Here is an 8,531-nt window from a genome sequence, read left to right as displayed (position 1 = left end):
ACAGTGACCTGAGCCCTGCGCCCAGCATCCAAGACCTGGCACCCTACCCCTACACCCTGACATGCCTCTGGAGCCAGTTCTGCTGTGCCGCTGTCCCGTGGTACCACAGCCTTTCCCTCCTCTCTGGCCCAAGTCTGTCCCTGAAGGACCTGCTTCAACTAAGGTACCGTCACGACTGTTCTGTGTGCTGTGTCAGCCACACTCTGGGCACCAGATCCAGCACCCAGCCCCGCCTCACAGTCAGACATGCACTCAGCCCAACCTACCTACATGTCACACAGTCAGCCAGACTCCCAGGTTCTAGGGAAGCCCTATGACTGTGTCTGGTTCACAGATGAGAAAGCCCAGGCCACCAGGAAAGTGACTAACCCAGGTCACCGGGGTGGTCTTGGGAGTCCTGTGGATGTTAACGTCCAGGTATGGGGAGTGGGTCTGGAGCCCACCTGCTTTCCACTGCTGAGAAGCCCTCCTTGATCCCTCATCCCAAAACATGGACTCTACCAGCTGGGCACCACCCAGCTCCCTCAACATTGAGGGCTGCAGGAGTCAGGCAAGACGCTGGTAAGATGAGGGTCTGAATGTGGCTGAGAGGCCCTGGGCAGTCCCTGACCTCTGGCACAATGGGATGGCAGTAAGCCGCCCTAACCCACTGACGAGGGAGCGCCTGGCTGTGGGGAGTGTTCTGTAAATTGACAGAACTCGTGCTGGCTGTTCTGAGCTTCTAGCTACAGACAGTGTCCTGAAAGGAGGCAGGCAGACCCCTGGGGACCACCTCCAGCCCTCCAGCTTCAGGCACCCTAGGGTCCCTCAGACCCCAATGGCAGTCCCTCCCATCCCAGGAGCACCTGTCAAGCCTGGAGGACCCTGGGGGACCCTAACAGCAGTTCTCCACTTATGGATATCTGTGAGAGGTGTTTTGGACTGAGCATCTGCTCCATGCCAGTCCCTGCATCATGGGGACACATCACATGTCTGATCACGTGACCATCACAAACCCCCTCAGGCTTATTTATTCCTGGGGCTGAGGGGTCTTTGTCCTTCTGCTCTTCCTGCTCCTTTGAAAGTGGAAAGGCTGGTGTGACAGGGTGTGAACTTGTTTATAGCAAAATGAGGACAATCCATCCAAGCAAAGCAAAACCAAAACAGTCATCTTCTTCCCCCAGAACTCTCTCCGTGTTGTCAGGTTTCTATGTGGTTTGTGGGATAAGACGTTAGGGGCACCTGCAGGCTGTCTGGCTCAGTGGGCTGGTGACAGGATGGTGGACCCCAGACCAGATGGCGCCACTTGGAACACTCTGCCTTAGCCAGTCCCTTGCTCTCTTCTGGTATTTGGCTGACATTGTTTTGAGGAGCTTCTCAGATGGGCTCCCACTTCCTGCAGGGGTGACCCCACCTGCACCTCACTCCTGTGTGGCCTAAACATAACCGAGCAGATGTTCCTTGTTCTGAAACGCCTTCACAGAAACCCAGAAAAGTGCATTTGCAACCAAGAAGCCTGGGCAGTTGTGTAACAGGAGCTCCCCCAAGGCCTGACTGACGGCCACCTGAGAGCTGGAGTGCTGGGTTTCAGAGCACTGACTTTTATCTACCCAGAGAGGGGCTCTCACCACACCCCCTTCACAGGCACTAACATCCAATGGATACTCATGGCCAAGCATGGTTGACACAGTAAACTAAACTTCCAGGGACATGGCTGGGCCAAGTGCTGGACCCCAGCGAGGAAGGCAGTTACACAGAGCAACACATGGAGATGCAGTGAAGAGAAAGCACCAAAAATACAAGGAGAAGAAGAGAGAACACTTCCCACCACATCCTACACAGCCAGGAGCATGCTGACACCAAACCCAAAAAAGACATCACTAGAAAACTACAGACCAACAACTTTTATCAGCATAGATGCAGAATTACTCAATTGAATAGCCACAAATTAAATCCAGCAACATATGAAAGGGACCAAGTGATATTTATCCCAGGAATGCAAGATTGATTTCACATATGAAAATCAAACAATGTAGTATGCCAGACTAATAGAATAAAGTACAAAAACCACACGATCTTCTCAACAGAGGCAGAAAAAAAAAACAGTCAACAAGCCTGGAAAAGAAGGGACCGCCCTCAAACTGACGATGACCATCTACGAGAAAACCTCAGCTGCGGTGCTCAGTGGTGAGAGACCGAAAGCTTTCCCTTTGCTCAGGAACAACATCGGGAGGTCCTCTCACCACTTGTATCCAACATTTTAATGGACGTTCTGGCCATGACAATTAGGTGAGAACATGAAATAAAGGGAATCCAGATTGGAAAGGAAGAACTAAGACTATCTCTAGCCTCAGATGACATGATCTTATGTAGGCAAAATACTAAGGGATCCACACAAAAAATATTAGAACAGGTTCAGTAAAGGTGCAGGATACAAGATCAATGTACAAAAATCAATTGTATTTCTATACACTAGAAATGAACTGTCCAGAAATGAAATTAAGTAAATATTTCTGCCTGCATAGCGTCAAAAAGAATGTTTGTGTATAAGCATAATTAGAATAAATGTAACAAAAGAAATACAAAACTTGTACACTGAAAACTGCTCCACATAATTGAAAAAAATCAAAGAAAATCTAAATAAGTAGAAAGATCCCACATTCATGGACTAGAAAACTTCATATTATCAAGATGACAACACTCCACAAATTGTTCTGCAGATTCAGTGCAAGCCCTATCAAAATCCCAACTGCCTATTTTGCAAAAATTGTCAAGTTGATTATAAAATTCATATGCAGATACAAGGGACCCAGAATAGCCAAAACAATTTTGACAAAGAACAAAGTTGGAGGACTTACACTTTCTGATTTCTAAACAAAGCTACAGGAATCAAGACAATGTCTTACTGACATAAGGATAGACATATATAGATCAATGGAATAGAATCCAAAATAAGGTCAGTTAATTTTTTAAAATTCATGGCCAATTTACAGTTATGGCCAACTGATTTTAAAAAAACAGTCTTTCCATTTATTTTTAAGAATCAAGCAAGGTGGAGTTCTCATACACCCCCAGCCACTATACATGCACAGCATCCCCCACTGTCAACATCCCCCAGCAGACTGGTACATTTGTTATTACTGATGAATCTGCGTTGACACATCGTTATCACCTACAGTCCAGGGTCTACATTAGGGCTCACTCTTAGTGTTGTACATTCCATGGTTTTGACAAATGTATAATGACATGTACACACTATTACAGTAAGCCCTAAAAATCCTCTGTGCTTCGATTAATATCCATAATATACAAAGAACTCACACAGCTTAACAACAAAAAAACAAACAACCCGATCAAAAAATGGGCAGAGGACATGAACAGATGTTTCTCCAAAGAAGATGTAAGTATGGCCAAGAGACACATGAAAAGATGTTCATCATCCCTAATCATCAGGGAAATGCAAATCAAAACTACACTAAGATATCACCTTACACCCGTTAGATTGGCAAAAATATCCAAAACCAAAAGTGACAAATGTTGGAGAGGTTGTGGAGAAAAAGGAACCCTCATACACTGTTGGTGGGAATGCAAACTAGTGCAGCCACTATGGAAAACAGTATGGAGATTCCTCAAAAAGTTAAAAATAGAAATACCTTATGACCCAGCCATCCCACTACTGGGTATCTACCCTAAGAATCTGAAATCAGCAATCCCAAGAGTCCCTTGCACCCCTATGTTCATCGCAGCATTATTTACAATAGCCAAGACGTGGAATCAACCTAAATGCCCAGAAACTGACAACTGGATAAAGAAGATATGGTATATATACACCATGGAATACTACTCAGCCATAAAAAAGGACCAAATTCTTCCATTCGCATCAACATGGATGGACCTGGAGGGTATTATGTTAAGCGAAATAAGCCAGACAGAGAAAGACGAACTCTATATGACCCCACTGATAGGTGGAAATTAACATATAGACATGGAGAACCGATCGGTGGTTACCAGGGAAAAGGGGGGGTGGGGGGAGGGCACAAAGGGTGAAGTGGTGTCCCCACAACATTACTAACAATAATGTACAACTGAAATCTCACAAGGTTGTAATCTATCATAATCTTAATAAAATAAAAAAAAAATAAAAGTAAAAAAAGCAAAAAAAAAAAAAATCCTCTGTTCTTCACGTATTCATCCCTCCCTCCCCACTAACCCCTGACAACCACTGATCTTCTCACTGTCTCCACTCCACAGTTTTCACTTTCCAGAAGGTCATGGAGTTGGGATCATACTGTACACTATGTAGCCTTTTCAGATTGGCCTTTTTCACTTAGAAATAGGCATTTAAGGTTGTTTTATGTCTTCTCATGCCTTGATAGCACTTTTCTTTTTAGTGCTGAGTAATATTTCTTGTCTGGATGGACCACAGTTTATTTATCCATTCACCTACTGAAAGATGGCTTGGTTGCTTCCACGTTTTGCTAATTATGAATAAAGCTGAATAATGAATAAAACATAGATGTGCAGGTTTTTGTGTGGACATAAGTTTTCAACCCATTTGGGGAAATATCAAGGAGTGTTGTTGCTGAATCATATGGTAAAATTATGTTTAATTTTGCAAGAAACTGCAAAACTTCTTCCAAAATGGCCATGCCATGGTGCATTCCCACCAGCATTCCTCTTGGTCTGCATCCTCAGCAATGTTTGCTGTTGTCAGTGAATTGGATTTTTGCATTCCAAAAGGTTTTAGTCTTATCTCCTGGTTGTTTTAATTTGCAATTCCAAAATGACATAGGATATGGGGCATCTTTCACAGGTTTATTTGCCAGATGAATATCTTCTTTGGTGAGGTGTTTGTTCAGAACTTTGCCCATTTTTAATTGGGATGTTGGTTTTCCTATTGTTGATTTTTAAGAGTACTTTCTATATTTTGGATAACAATCCTTTATCACCTATGTCTTTTACAAATATTTTTTCCTAGTTTATGCCTTGTCTTCTCATTCTCTTGATGGCCAATTGATTTTTGACAAAGTGCCTTAACATTCAACAGGGGTACCAACAGTCTTCTCAACACACTGTGCTGTAACACTGGATCTCCACATGCAAATGAATGAAGTCAGACTCCCACCTCACACCACACAAAAATTAACTCAGAATGGATCAGAGACCTCAATCTAAGAGCTGAAACTATACAAACATACCTTGGAGATATCGCAGGTTTGGTTACAGACCACTGCAATAGAATGAATATCACAATGAAGTGAGTCACATGAATTTTTGGTTTCCCAGTGCATATAAAAGTTATGTTTACACTATACTGTAGTCTAATGTGTGCAAAGCATTATGTCTAAAAGCAGAAAGTACACACATTAATTAAAAATACTTTATTGCTTATAAAATGCCAACCATCTTCTGAACCTTCGGCGAGTTGTAATCTTTTCACTGGTGGAAAATCTTGCTGGATGTTGATGGCTGCTGACTGGTCAGGGTGGTGTTTCTGGAATGTTGGAGTGGCTGTGGCAATTTCTTAAAATAAGCCATCAATGAAATTTGACACTCTGAGTGACTCTTCCTTTCACAAACAATGTCTCTGTAGCATGCAGTGCTGTTTGATAGCATTTAGCCACACTAGAACTTCTTTCAAAATTGTAGTCCATCCTCTCAAAATCTGCCACTGATTTATCAACTAAATTGTCTAATAATTAAATCCTTTGTTGTCGTTTCCACAATATTCACAGCATCTTCACCAGGAGTAGATTCCACCTTAAGAAACCACTTCTTTTCTCATTCGTGAGAAGAAACTCCTCATCCATTAAAGTTTGATCATGAAGTTGCAGCAATTCAGTCACATCTTCAGGCTCCACTTCTAATTCCAGTTCTCTTGCTATTTTCACCACATCTGCAGTTACTTCCTCCACTGAGGTCCTGAACCCCTCAAAGGCATCCAAGAGGGTTGAAATCAACTTATTCCACACTCCTCTTAATGTTGATATTTCCACCTCTTCCCATGGCTCATGAATATTCTTAATCGCATGTAGAATGATGAATCCTTTCCAGAAGGTTTTCAAATTACTTTGCCCAGATCCATGAGAGGAATCACTGTCTATGGTAGCTAGAGCCTGATCAATTGTATTTCTTAAATAATAAGACTTGAAAGTCAAAATTACCCCTTGATTCACAATCAAAATGACTGCTCAGATCCTGCAGAATGGATGTCATGTTAGCAGGCACGACAACAACGTCAATCTCATTGTACATCTCCATCAGAGCTCGGGTGACCAGATGCATTGTCAAAGAGCAGTAATATTTTGAGAGGAATCATTTTTTTCTGTGCAGTGGGTCTCAACAGTGGTCTAAAATATTCAGTAAACTATGTTATAAACAGATGTGCTGTCATCTAGGCTTTGTTATTCCATTTATAGAGCTCAGGCACAGTATTTAGCATAATTCTTAAGGGTCCTGGGATTTTCAGAATGGTAAATGAGCATTGGCTTCACCTTAAAGTCACTACCTGGATTAGCCCCTAACAAGAGAGTCAGTCTGTCCTTTGAAGCTTTGAAGCCAGGCACTAACTTCTCTTCTCTAGCTAGGAAAGTCCTAGATGGCATCTTCTTCCAACATAAGGCTGTTTCACCTACAGTGACAATCTGCTGTTTAGTGTGGTCACCTTCATTAGTGATCTCAGCTGGATCTTCTGGAGAACATGCTGCAGCTTCTACATCAGCACTTGCTGCTCCCCCTTGCACTTTCATGTTATGGAGACAGCTTCTTTCCTTAAACCTCATGAATCAACCTCTGGCTTCAACATTTTCTTCTGCAGCTTCCTCACCTCTCTCAGCCTCCATAGAATTGAAGAGAGTTAGGGCCTTGCTCTGGATTAGGTTTTGGCTTAAGTGAATGTTGTGGCTGGTTTGCTCTTCTATCCGGACCACTAACACTTTCTCCATATCAGCAATAAGGCTGTTTTGCTTTATCTTTTATGTGTTCACTGGAGTAGCACTTTTAATTTCCTTCCAGAACTTTTCCTTTGCATTCAGATCTTAGCTGTTTGCTGTAAGATGCCTGGCTTTTGGCTAATCCAGGCTTTGGACATGCCTTCCTCATGAAGCTTAGTCATTTCTAGCTTTTGATCCAAGGTGAGAAATGTGTGACTCTTCCTTTCACTTGAACACTTAGAGGCCACCATAGGGCTACTAATCAGTCTAATTTCAATACTGCTGTGTCTCAGGGAATAGGGAGGCCTGAGCAGAGGGAGAGAGATGGGGGAATGGCTGGTCGGTGGGGCAGTCAGAACACACGACATTTATTAAGTTTGCTGTCTTACATGGGCACAGTTCGTGGCAATCCCAAACAATTACAATACTAACATCAAAGATCAGTGATAGATCACATAACAAACTAATAATAATGAAAAAGTTTGAAACGTTGTGAGAATTGTTAAAATATGACACAAAGACACAAAGTGAGCAAATGCTGTTAGAATAAGGGTGCCCATAGACTTCTTGATGCAGGGTTACCACAAACTTTTGACACTTTTCAGGACAGGCTGCCCAAGATATGTCACTCTGGTGTGTGAACTATTTTAAGCTGAAGACAATCAAGGGCCAGAAGTTTCTGGAAGAACATTTGCCCTTCCCCCAAATTGCCTAAAAGAATTTAAGATAAAAGGGCCTGCCCTAGGAAGAAGCTCTCACTGTCGACAATTCTGGGGATGGTAGACATTTAGCTGGGGTCACTGCTTCAAAAGATCTCTTTCAGGTCCAATTGTCTATCGATGGGACAATGCAAACATTCGCTTACCACACGTGAACACTTTTAATCTTCCTATACACTTCCTTCTCCCCCTTTAGGTCCCAGACCTCTATCTCCCTCTCCTGAGTCCAGAAGGACATATGCACCTCATTTGCCTGACTGCCTTTGGAATTCTTCCTGCTCATGTGAATTCCTGTGTACACATATTAAACTTTGCTTGATTTTCTCCTGCTAACCTGCCTCACGTCATTTTAATTCTTTGACCAGCCATGAGAACCAGAGAGGAAAAGAGGGCATACTCCCTCTTCCCCTGCAGCTTTGGCACAGATGGCAGGATCCCCACTGGCTGGCAAGCTGCCCTCTCTGGCTGGAAGGACTGCTTCCTCCCTAGGACGGTGACAGAGGAGGAGATCCTGGGTCACTTGGTGAAGGCCGGCAAGAGGGGAGATTCTGACCACGTCAGCTTCCCGGAATCTCTGTCTGCCGGCTCTGGGGGAAGCAGGTGGTGAGAATATCTTTCTCTCTTTCTAAATTTGGATTGGCAGGAGAAAATATTTTGGAAACTAGTTTCTTGTGCTTTTTAGTGACTCTGGTAAATTTGGTGCAGTACTGCTGGCTTTGTTGGTCCTTTCCCTCCCAGAGATAGTCACTGTATCTTTTCTTTTTGTCTCTGTGTTTAGTGTCAAATGTTACAAGGAAGAAATAACATAGGGTAGGATGCAGGCATAGGCCTTACAAGGCTGCTGTCCGGGCCAGCCCCACAGGCTGGTGAGTTTGTCATCTCAGCAGACCGGCATCTATTT

The 8,531-nt window shown here is 43.3% G+C and overlaps 1 pseudogene; it reads left to right on the top strand.

Annotated features, from left to right (window-relative positions):
- Window positions 1-2,126: 2,126 nt before the first annotated feature.
- LOC124234108 (tubulin alpha-3 chain-like) overlaps window positions 2,127-8,531 on the top strand; it is a 30,190-nt pseudogene continuing 23,785 nt past the window's right edge.

This window comes from Equus quagga, unplaced genomic scaffold (assembly GCF_021613505.1).
Source record: "Equus quagga isolate Etosha38 unplaced genomic scaffold, UCLA_HA_Equagga_1.0 71146_RagTag, whole genome shotgun sequence".
Classification (NCBI taxonomy): Eukaryota; Metazoa; Chordata; class Mammalia; order Perissodactyla; family Equidae; genus Equus; species Equus quagga.
Note: the sequence above shows the minus strand (reverse complement) of the source record. Positions and strands in the feature narration are given on the sequence as shown.